General features: G+C 38.6%; 1 long non-coding RNA gene across 1 annotated transcript; it reads left to right on the forward strand.

Moving 5' to 3' along the window:
- The first annotated feature begins 384 nt into the window (after window positions 1-384).
- Window positions 385-8308, forward strand: LOC117521591. Its single transcript, XR_004563989.1, has 3 exons — window positions 385-860; window positions 6723-6725; window positions 8297-8308. It is a non-coding gene; the product is annotated as an uncharacterized LOC117521591 (long non-coding RNA).
- The last annotated feature ends 4726 nt before the right edge of the window (window positions 8309-13034 follow it).

Genomic DNA, 13034 nt, shown 5'->3' on the forward strand with positions numbered 1-13034 from the left:
TTTTGTTTTTTGTTGATGGTGAGCAGCGGTGCATTTTATACAGATGTTAATTTTTGAGTTCCCAAACTGCAGTTTTCTAATTGGAGAGTTTAAGCTCAGGAGGAAAATTAAGGTTTTGGTGATGATGCTGTTGGCAGAGTTATGTGCACTCGGAGTGCCCTTGTCAGATTTGGATGCTGTTCTAAGAGAGCTAAAATTTCTAAACATGTAACAGCAGACAGATGAGGTGTAATTTTTGCTCATACCTGCAGCTAAAAAGCTTAAAGTGGACCATTTGTCCATATGCTTTTAGGTTTTCGCGATCCCTTTAAATGATACAAATGGGCAGTTGAGACTGAGCTTGTTCGGAAAATGGCTTTAATTTGAATGTACTTGTTGTGTTGTCTACTGTGATGCCTGTGTAGCACAACATTGTATGCTCTACCACTACAGTTAATTCCATATTACCTCAGTTTGTTAGCAGCTACTAGAAAAATAAATGAGCCAGTATTTATGAAATTGGTTGTCAGCGGACGAACAATGAAGTTGTGTTGAAGATTGTAATCTTGTTGATGCAGGATGATTGTCACTAACATTGAGAGCAAGAGTGTTTTTGATTATTGTCAGGATCTCAAATACTCTGTGCATCTTGATAAACTGACTGTTAAGAAATGCATTTTGGTCAGAATCTGGCTCGACATGACAATCTGTCAGCATGAATGCTGCTCAGGGTGAAGTGTGTGATGTTTGGTTTGACTCAGCTCTCAGCTCAGTTGTGAAAGTGTACGTGTAATCGGTGATGGTGTTGTTTTGGATTACAGCAAGTTGAGAGGCTTTTCGAAGATTTTCCACTTACGTGTGGGTAAACACACACACACACAGTGTAGATTGTACCGTGCATCCAGGAAGTATTCACAGCGCTTCACTTTTTCCACATTTTATGTTACAGCCTTATTCCAAAATAGAGTAAATTAATTTTTTCCCTCAAAATTCTACTCGCAACACCCCATAATGACAACATGAAAGTGAATGAGTTTGTCTGTCTACAGTGCATCTGAGGTACTTCATTTTTTCCACATTTTTTTTATGTTACAGTCTTATTCCAAAATGGAGTAAATGCATTTCCCCCCATAATGAGATGAAAAAGGTTTTTTGTTTTTTTTTTTTTAATTTTTGCAAATTTGCGAAAAATAGAAAATGAAGAGATCATGTGTACATAAGTATTCACACCCTTTGCTCAACACTTTGTTAATGCACCTTTGGCAGCAATTACAGACTCAGGTCTTCTTGAATGTGATGCCACAAGCTTGGCGCACCTATCTTTGGGCAGTTTTGCCCATTCCTTTTTGCAGCACCTCTCAAGCTCCATCAGGTTGGATGGGGTGTTGGTGCACAGCCATTTTCAGATCTCTCCAGAGATGTTCAGTTGGATTCAGGTCTGGGCTCTGGCTGGGCCACTCAGGGACATTCACAGAGGTGTCCTGAAGCCACTCCTTTGATATCTTGACTGTGTGCTTAAAATCATTGTCCTGCTGAAAGATGAACTGTCACCCCAGTCTGAGGTCAAGAGCGCTCTGGAGCAGGTTTTCATCCAGGATGTCTCTGTACATTGCTGCTATCATCTTTCTCTCAATCCTGACTAGTCTCTCAGTTCCTGATGCTGAAAAACATCCCCACAGAATGATGCTGCCACCATCATGCTTCACTGTAGGGATGGTGCCTAGTTTCCTCCAAACCTGATGCCTGGCGTTCAGGCCAAAGAGTTCAATCTTTGTATCATTGGACCAGAGAATTTTGTTGTTTGGTCTGTGAGTCCTTCAGGTGCCTTTGGGCAATCTCTAGGTGGGCTGCCATGTGACTTTTACTAAGGAGTGGCTTCTGTCTGGCCACTCTACCATACAGGCCTGATTGGTGGATTCCTGCAGAGAAGGTTGTCCTTCTGGAAGGTTCTCCTCTTTCCACAGAGGAATTCTGGAGCTCAGAGAGAGTGACCATTGAGTTCTTGGTCACCTCCCTAACTAAGGCCCTTCTCCCCCAATCGCTCGGTTTAGACAGGCGGCCAGCTCCTGGAAGGATCCTGGTAGATCTGAATTTCTTCCATTTACGGATGATGGAGGCCACTGTGCTCATTGGGCCCTTCAAAGCAGCAGAAATGTTTCTGTGCCCTTCCCCAGATTTGTGCCTTGAGGGAATCCTGTCTCAGAGGTCTACAAACATTTCCTTTGACTTCAGGCTTGCCTTGCATTCTGACATCCACTGTCAAGTGTGGGACTTTATATGAAGACAGGTGTGTGCCTTTCCAAATCATGTCCAATCAACTGAATTTACCCCAGGAGAACTCCAGTTAAGCTGTACAAACATTTCAAGAATGATCAGTGGAAACAGGATGCACCTCTTGTTCAATTTTCAGCTTCATGGCAAAGGCTGTGAATACTACACGTTATTTATTAAATCTGTAAAAAACTAAAAAAAAACAAAAAACTTTTTCACATTGTCATTATGGGGTATTGTGTGTAGAATTAGAGGAATAAAATGAATTAATTCCATTTTGGAATAAGGCTGTAACATAAAATGTGGAAAAAGTGAAGCACTGTGAATACTTTCTAGATGCATTGGATATGCATTTTATATTGTTGTGTTCACAAACCATTTGTCTTCCATTTAACTGCCATCTTTTTCTGCTTTGACAGAGGCTACTTGAGGGTTTTGACGGGTCCTTGAAGAAATGTCATAACATATTGTTGGCTTGTGTGTGTGTCATTGCTCAAGAAAAATATTTTGATATTTTCAGTGACATACACAGATTTGTACAGTGAATTACAATGCCCGTGTTGTATGTTGTATCGCCTGTCATATTGATCATACATAGGAAGGCGGTATGTGGCTCACTGTCAAAAGTTCAAGCTGCATGTTCTGTTTTTGGTTGTCTGTGAGACTGTGACATGCTGACAGCACAGCTGCAGACTTACAGCTGTTGATGAGGGTCAGTAGTTTTAGTCCTATGAGTGGGGAGCAGTACTCTTTGCATTTGTTAACAGGAGGAAGGGGGAGGGCAGCAAAATGAAGGATGTATGAGTTCTAAGTGCCTAACAGAAAGCAGTAATTTTTTTTTTTTTTTTTTTTCTGAGACTGATTTACTTCTACCCTTGTCGAAGGTTGCCTTTGTGTTTCTTTTCTAGCCTTGCCTCTGACTCGGGTTACAAACAATCAAGACCATCAGTTTTAGGGACTAGGCGTCTGGGACTGGAATCGAATGTAATTATTTCAGGTCCAGTTTTTATGTCAGTTTTTGTAAATTGATAAACTTACTTGCAGCTTTGTGCAACTTAAGCTTCATAAATGTGATCTTTAGGTCCAGAGAAGACTGCTCAATTTGATCACTTTTCTGAATAAGGTGAACAATGTAGGGTGGTTGTCTGTTGGTAGGCATTTAAAAACCAGCGGTGTTAGCACCCTGGTGTTAATTTGATTAACAAATGACATTCTGTCTCTACTGATTTTTAAATCAGACACATATGACCTAGTCATATGTTTGAAACTTTTAAGGATATTGGATTTGCAAAGTGTACTCGCCACGAAACCAGACAATCAAAAAATGCCAAATGTTTTACAGCGAATTTCAGTCTTTGTAACCCAAGTGTGGCTTAATGAGAGAGAATACTACCATGAAACCTACATAATGTGATTTTATTTTATTTGTTGCACATTTGCTAACATAAAAGTTAATGTCTGTGTTTAAACCCTATTTGGTAACAATCCTACAAAATATGTTCATGTAGACAAGGTGAAAGTGATGTAATAATTACACGCTAAATATGTCCTATATTTTTGTGTCAGTGGTATGTAACAGCTGTTTTAATAAATTCTAGTGATCTTTGCAAACTGAATGTACAGAAACTACTAAAGTGTATTTCCATACTGGAGTGATGTTGATATATCAAGACACATTTTGAAATGTCAAATGTTCAAATTAAAGTGTATGTTTACTTTCAGTTCCTCTCACTGTTGCACATATGTATGTTTACTGCTTTTGGTTTTAAGGTAACTGTCTGAGTGTAGGGTAATGTTTAGCGACTTGACTGCTTTAGTAAAACATTCTGGAGCAGCTCTGTATATTAAAGCTTTGGACTGGCCAAACAGAAAATTAATGTCTTAGATCCATGTCTGTGCTCCAAAGAAGAGCTAACATGCTTTTGATGATGCCATGTGGCAAACAACTCTCATAGTTTTCAAAATAGTAACCCATCAAACATATAACAAAAATTTAAAGTTATTAGAAAAACAAGTTATTTAAGGTATGAATAAATGGTTTCTTATTTTCTTTGGTAGTTTTATAATCAACTTCTATAAGTAGGCTGGTCTTAGTGGTGTCCCAAGGTTTTTGAAATGGAGCAATACAAGTATCTCCACCTGGTGTACATTTACCATAAATGCAGGTACAATAGAATATTGAAAAGAGCTCTATTGTACAAATATGCAGTGATGATTGGTGGGTAATGTAAATTGATGCTGTCCAATGTGACATTTCTTTTTGGTCATGTGTGCCAATGAGAACCTGTCAGGACATGAGTCAAAACTTAAAAAAAGAAGTTATTGCTTGTCATTCATTCTATTCATGTATTTTTAAAGCAACACTGAAACACTGAGGAAACAAGGCACACGCTTGTAATTTGTACAATAGGATTCTGTTGGTTTACACCTGAAAGATACTGCAAGTGGCACCCTCATGTCACATCGGACACACGTCGTGCAACGGTCATGCGATACAGTGTTGGCTTGCTCAGTTTAGTCAATATATTTTGAGTTACTCACTTTGTGTGTGTTTGTTTTGATGCTGTATTTGGAACATAGAAACAACCCGTTGTGTTGCTGACCTAACCACGCTACCACACTAGGATTTGGACAAGTACAATAAATAGTGCAGCAGATAATGGAGTGTTTATAGAGGACTCTTTCAAATAGTGATACAAGCACCGAATTCAGCACAAATACTCCTTAGACATTACTCTTGAAAAAACAGATAGGCCACTTCAATTTTCAATAGGTGGCCAGATAGGGGTCAATGAAGAACTACCCAAAATTTTAAAATGCTCCAATCATATTGAAAAGTATAAAACAGTATTTGTCTAATCATAAAGATTCAAAAAAGTTATAGTCTGAACTATCTATGAATGAAGTTGGAGTTATGGGGTAAAAAGAGCAAAATTAGCTAGAAAGGTCAATTTCAGTTTGTACAGGGGTCAAATGTTAAAGTTGCTCAGGTTTGGTAAAAAGTGATGCAAATTATTAGTTGAGTTAATAGGGTTTCAAAAGGGAACACTTTGCATCACGAGACATGCTTAGTTATGTTACAGGGTAACATGTAAGGTCACTGGATTGATTCACACCTGTGGCCTTTCTGTGTAGAGTTTGCATGGTTTCCCTGTGTTTGTGTGGGTTTCCTCTGGGTGCTCTGTTTTCCTCCCACATTTAAAGACATGCAGATAAGGTGAATTGGAAACTTTATAATTGCCCAGGTCTCCCTTGCAAAAGAGATCTCAATCTCAATGGGACTAACCTGGTTAAATAAAGGTTAAATTAAAATGTCACACGTCATAGAATCCAGTGTATGTTGACATTGTTTGACCTTTACTTTGTAGAACAGGCATTCAACACAGTCAAAACTATTCCATTTATTAATCCTATTAGCTCAAACAAAGCTGAGTTTCACTTAAACTTTATGAAAATGAAAAAAATTGTTCTACGATTGATGGTCCGCCTACAAAAATACAGAGGGTCTACCAGTAACCCCGCCCTCTCCGCTTCCTCTTACACATTACGCACGTCATCGCACAGCTTCTATGAGGACTACAAACATGGCGGAGGGCTCGTTCGAAAGTCCGCGGAGTGTACTTTTCCGCAAAAAAGTAAGTTTTTATCCAATATTAAAAAGCTATGTATAATTAAATAAAATTAGTTTTCAGCCGTCGTATACGACGGGGACCGCCCATTTAATCAGGTTGATCATAGCGCCCCCCGTGGTCCGCATCTGAATTACAGGAGCACATGGTATAGAAACTAATTGGACATTGACATTTATCATGCTAAGCGCCACTTCTTAAAGTAAGTGCGTTGGTATATATGTTTAGAATTTAAAAATATTTTTGTTTCACAATAGTTTTTATTTTTAAGGTGACTAACCTGTAAAGTATGACAATTTTATTATCGTTTATATATCTGCTCATAAATGACCTGTTGCTAGGCAAAAACTCATCACAATTTAACACTTTGGTAGATATGTATTTGTAATTTGAATGTAGATATTTGAATATAGTCTCTCAAGAACGAAAATTTGTATCTTGTTCTGCTTTGAGCTTTTTGCTAGCCAACAGCTCGTTCAAAGCTAAGTCTAAGTGTTGTATTTTAAACAGCGAGAACTGCTTATTATGTAAATATTGTGTGATATTTACCACACCTGTTTCATAACTTATATTTTGCACTATAACATATCTTTGATTTCTGTAGAGTTTCAATGAACTGGGTTAATTGTTTCAAATCGTGTAGAAAACCCAACCAACCATGAATGCGATATTTTGGCACGCACCTTGAAAACGATGATTATTATTATTATTATTACTTGCACCTAAAAACGTCTACGCTGTTTTTTTTTTCTCCAGGAATTTGAACTACACCAAACGATTTACTTGTGAATAATTCTGTCACATCAAAGAACCACTAGAAGGCGCGCTTTGCCAACAAATGAGCACGTTCCTTCAGCTGTAGTTCGCATAACAGCCAGTAGAGGGCTGTGAACCCATAGCGCTGTCTCAGACGGCGCTCCTTTGTTTGAGGCCACGCAGTCAGTTTGAACTTGACCATGAACGCATCACAGCAACGTTCATTTTAACACAAAGACTCAAAAGACAACGTTCCTGAAGTCACATGACACAAGAACATCCGATCCAAATTACTTTATTTCTCGATTAGCTTTAGAAACAATGAATTTAAATTCATACTTCATTACTGAACCTGATGACAATATTCAGATTTAATGTGGAGTTACACTCCCCCCTCCGTTTTTTATTTCTGAGAAAATATGAGGGAAAGCTGAGTGAATGAGTGTCAGAAGAAACAAGCAGATAGAGGACTAATTAGAGAAGGAGAGAGAAATAGGCGAAGACCACCAGAAGATGTGGTTGCCATAGATACTTGGCATGATGCCACGAGGAGGCAAAGCCAATTTGGTTTTATTCAGATGATGACTGGTCTCTCTTTCTCTGCGAAAATAAAGCAACAACACAATAACAAATCTATTTTAATGTGGTATTTTTAATACCCTCAAGCTTGGCAGAACACAGAAACAATAATTACATTTATTATTTCCGTAAAACTCTTGTACATCAAAACAAGTTTTTAATTAAATCGTTTTTCTTGATATATTTTATTTTTGAGCCACCCTGCAGAAACATGCATATCATGTTCTTGTGAATATTATTAAGAATGTTCTATTAAAAAGACTTTTGACTTTAGTTTTGCAGATGCATTTATTTAGATATTAAGTCAATGCAAGCAGCATTAAAGTGTAACATAGAAAATTTAATGCTAAATTTTAAATAGGTCACATCTTTTCTTTGCTCTTTATACAATATACAGCTATTGGCTTTGTGGAAGAATATACAGTTAATATTTTTGTGATCTAGGTTGTATGTTTTCTCCCATATATATTTTTTTATACAAATGCAAAACAGTTGCCCTGTGGGTTTTTCCTTAGCCTGAAATCTGAATAACTGAAAATCTTAAGTCAAAAGAAATCTATGATGTCATAAAATTCACATATAAATTTTTTTCTTACTTTTTTTGCAGTCCTTTGTACCAAAGTGCTATCTTAAATTTATTACATTTTACAAATGTGTGTGCATAGCAACACTAAACCAAAGGTATTCAACTTTAATGAAATAAGCTGGCATCTTCTTACAACACAAAAATGTCAATATTTACGGTACATATGTACAAACAGCATTAACTATAGAATAAAAATGTTACATTTAGAAACAGAAAACATTAACCAGAGGTCATGGTCCAACATGAAGTTCTCTTTATTATCCATACACACACACAGTGTGTGTGTGTGTGTGTGTGTGTGTGTGTGTGTGTGTGTGTGTGTGTGTGCATGCGCATACTTGGACAACAATAATACTGTCTGAAATAATAAACTGTTTTTTTTTTGTAGATTCAGTCAGCATATGACAAAAGAATTCAATTTTTTTTATTCAGTATGTACTCAATATTCCCTAAATGTGTACTTCAAACCAAAAACAAACAAACGAAAAAAATAAAGACACACACACACCTTAAGATACATCTGATAAATCACAATTTCTTTAACTTTATAATCACAAAATGCTGATGTGAGAAGATTAAACTTTTCGGCGGACGACCACTCTGTTTCCGTCACATCAGCATTCTTGGAGTGAAATGTTGTACAAGCCAAATGTTGTTTCCGACGTGCTCTCATTCTGTAAGGACACAGAGGAAACCAATCAGCGAGAACACTTAGAGTTTATTATTTTAATCACAAGTATTTGATTTGTAGAAGGCTAAGCTGTATGTGAGAGTTTGTACGTAGGTGTGTGTGAGACGTCACAGTACTGATGCAACTCTTTGGCACTAAAACTGTGCTTGAGGATGAGCGGAGGCCCAGAATTGACTCCCTCCTCATGACTGCTAATGTCTGCCTGTGCTTGAATCTGCACTCCTTCACCTTTGACCTCCAGGTCTGGAGTATTCAGAGGACACACACACAGTCAGCAGACTGCAGAGGTGTTAGTACAGTTGCACACTTACAGACATGGGTCTGCTGTCTGGTGTTGCACCATCACCACTGAGTACGCCGATCAGACTGGACATCAAGTTACCTTAAATGGCTTTATAAATGAGCATGAGATTCGCCAGCGTTATTGACTTATTTGATAGAATTTTTCCATAAGATTGTGTCAGGACTGGGGGTCAAACAACTTTCCTTCTCATAAGCTTAATGTTCTTGCAGACTGATGGACAGTGAACATCAAGCTGTGTGTGGGTTGTGGCTATGATTGAGGACGTCTGATTTAGAGGACAATCCCTGAATAGATGCGGCAGGTTTCAGACATTAGGTAATTACGAGGGGCCTTCCTGAGCCTGTAGGGCTCTCCAGGGCTCTTCTTCAGCCCACACCGCTGGCAACACAGACTAATGTATGCAGTGGGGTCACAATACTGTCCCCATACCACACATAGATCTTTAACACACAGTCCACAGCAACTTGAAACAAATGTGACATTGCTGCATGTGAAAATTTTACATAGCCCCAACAGGAGCATGAGTTTTAAAAAAAAATCCCCCAACTTTCTAATGGTTATGATACTGGAGTGCACTAGATGTACACAAGATATCTCATGCATGCTACATACGAATAGTGCACACTAGATAGAATCTGGTCCACATTGAATACTGTCTTGTGTGCACTATATAATATGTGGTTTTGTAGTGTGCACTTTAGTTATTTGATGTGCACCAGATATTACTGTGCCTATGGTACAGGGTCTAATATTACAAAATAAGCAGATATAGTGTGCACCAGATATTACATAGTGTGCACTAGCTGGAATATGGTGTGCTCTATAGTAAATAGTGTATGCTAGGTGGTATCTGGCAACATACAGAGTAATATGAAATATGTAATATCTGCTGCACATGAGTGCATAGTAGAACCTCACCAGATAATACATAGTGCACATAAGCTATTGTCTTTGCATGCACTATGCTAAACTGCACACTACAATGCCTTGCAAAAGTATTTGCTCCTTGGTATTTTACACATTTTAATTTATTTATGCCATTTCATATACAGAAAGTAAATAAGGCTTCTCAGTATAAAAATTTCTAAAATGATCTTCCTTAAAGTCAAAGAAATTTTCTACAACTCGATATAAATGAATTAAAAATATAAAAGCCAAGATGATTGGTTGCATAAGTAATGGGTATATTATTAAGTAATTTTGGTATAATACCTGTAAATAATCAGTTTTATTGCCAGTTTTCTTCAGACAAGTCAAGGGATGGATACATGAACATTTCCAAGTCACTGAATATTTCTTGGACTTTATTTACATCAATTAAAACAGTATGGCACACTCTGGATTTTCTTAAAAAGAAAACCTGAACGTTCAGCTACAATTTGCAGAATACCAATTACTCATGCAACCCATTATCTTGGCATTTTTGTTTTTAATTAATTTATATCAAGGTGTTAAGATTTGTTTTCAGTTTGAGTATAAGGAAGATAATTTTAGAAATTTTTATATTGAGAAGCCTGATTTACTTTTTGTATTTGAAATGGCATAAATAATGTGTGAAATACCAAGGGGCCGAATACATTTGCAAGCCACTGTAGATATGTAGATATTATATAGTGTATGTACAGCAGCTACTATATCAGTGGATAAGGAGCTATAGGCTGCCAATATGTAGACTTGGGTTTGAATCCCACTCATAGTATGTGTCCTTGGACAAGATACTTCATCTGCAATGTCCCAGTCCACGCATCTGTAAACAGATACCAGCCTTGGCTGTCCAGATGGAGTCACTGACTCTCATCCTCTTCACACTACAGTATCTGGGGATAGACACCTGCACCAATGGGCCCCAGGACCTGAAAATGACTTATTTACAGTATTTAGTAGATCTTCACCAAATATTGCATTGTGCACTAGACAACCAATTAACATATAGTGCACATCTGATGTGATCTAGTATGCACTAGTTAAAATAATATCTAGTGTGCACCAGATACAATATCATAGTATTTGGTGTGTACCAAGTCCTTGCAGCTCCTTTTGCAATAAAATTCTAAATAAGCAGTAATAATGCATGTAAAGGTCAGCGCCCGGCTGATATTTCTGTGACCCTTGTTATGGTTAGAGTGAAGAAGGCACAAATGTTATTCCAGTGAAGATTTTTCTTCTTTGCAATTAAGATTTTTATTTATATCTTTGTGAAAAATGAAAAATTTATCTTTGTTTCTTCAGTGTAAAGTGCTTGTTGTTGGTGGTTTTCCAATGGTTTCCAGCAGCTTTTACCTCTAGTTTTTCCCTCTTTTTCTGCAAGGTTTGTCTTTACAAGATATTCTCCTCTTAACAAGGCAAGTGCTCCTCTGTGGATCAAGAATGCAGGACAGAGCGTGCTTGTGAGAAAGGACGACAGGCAGGAAAGTAAGAAAGGCATAAATAGTGAAAAGACTGAATTCATACCCACGAGGAGGGGTGCAGGGGTCCACCAGACTCTCACTCCACGCTCCTTCTAATGCCTCTGTCTTTCTGTAATCTCCCCCACTCACCCACACTTTCACTCTGACATTGTGTCCGTCCAACAAAGACGTCCCTGCAGCCTCCTCATTATAAATACATGTCATTGGATCACAGCTCGTTTGAATCCCTGAGTCTGCTGTGGTCTAAGTGGCCGTGACTGAGCCCTGAATGGGTGGCCGAGCGACGGCTACAGCAATGGAGAGAACCGTGTGTGTATGTTTGTGTGTGTGTGTGTGTGTGTGTGAGCAGGTTGTGTGGACAGAGACGATCGCAGCCCCCCCCAGCCTGTGGGAATGAGAGCTACACTGTAGGAAAGGGGCAAAGGTCAGACCGTCTGTTATACACAAACACACACGTGCAGTTTACTGGATATTTGATCTGTTCCTCTAAAAATTATGTTTAAAACTCCTTCATGTGGAATTCACTCACCATCAGGCCCATAAGTATTTGGACATTGACGCGATTTTTGTAATTTTACCTTTGTGCACAACCACAGTGGAGTTAAAATGAAATCATCCACACTCTAAAAAAAAGGAACGTCTGTCTCAGGAAAAGTGATGTAACAATTTGCATAATACGATACATACAATACATAACACGAAAGACGCAGAAACCGGAAGAAAATCCTCAAACCAAACACGAAATGGGGTACCATGAAACATTCCACCTGTGGTCGCACAGCATGCATGACACACCGGTGATGGTTTCGTGCACATGCACAAACACAACTGGAACGAGTTGTACCACATTGCACCGCTGATGTGGAGAAAAAGAAGAAAAAAAAAAAATCTATGCCACCTGCGGGATTCGAATTTGCAATTTACAAAACCTGTGATTAACAGACAGGTACTTTATCACTACACTATCATCGCTGTCCTACAACAGGGCATAAAATGGGCTAAAATCAAAAAGGAGATAAACGTATTTAAAAACAAAAGAAAGTAGACAATGTAGACAAAGAGGAAGTCTTTAATTTTCGCCATAATAACTGACAAAACGGCATTTGGTACGGCGCATTTTTGTCTGTGTTGTAATGTAACACCTTGCGTGCACGGTCCTGTCCAGCTGTCAGTCAGTCGGCGGTCAGCTGACATGCGCTCGTGTCCACAGTAAAGTGATCACACAAGAATGAGTTCACGCCTTCGTCACCCTTATTTGTTTGATTTAATTTCCATTCTTTTTGTCCGTCATGTAAACTGCAGTTTACATGGTGGAAGTGAAATCAGCCTGTGGGATGGCTTCACACCGTGCCGCGCGCTCAGACGCTGCTCAAATGCGATCACCTGCTCTCTCTTACTCTGCTCTCGTACCAGGAGCGCGAATAGCCCCACCTTTTCTAAGTGTGCAGCGATCGGTGTTAGATTTTCGTGTGTGACACCTGGAATTTGGCCGACACCTGCCGAGAGGGGGATCGAATGAGCATGCGCAGGGCATTCGCTGTCTTTTGGCCGCTTGTGTGCGCGAATGTTGTGGCAATGAGTGTACGAGGTGTTTGAGGCGGCTCAGATTTTTCACGAATGGTATGCAATTCCTCCTTCATGCGCTTCAATCGTGTTATGTGTAAAGGGGCCCTCAGTAATGGCTAAGTTGAAATAACTTGAAAAAAATCAATGCAAATTGTTACATCAATTTTTCTCGTTGAGACAGCAGTTCTTTATTTTAGAGTGCAAATGTGTTTGTAGTGTAGACTTTCAACTTTAGTTCAAAGGGTTTGACAAAAAAAATATGGCG

Source organism: Thalassophryne amazonica, chromosome 12, assembly GCF_902500255.1.
Source record: "Thalassophryne amazonica chromosome 12, fThaAma1.1, whole genome shotgun sequence".
Taxonomy (NCBI): domain Eukaryota; kingdom Metazoa; phylum Chordata; class Actinopteri; order Batrachoidiformes; family Batrachoididae; genus Thalassophryne; species Thalassophryne amazonica.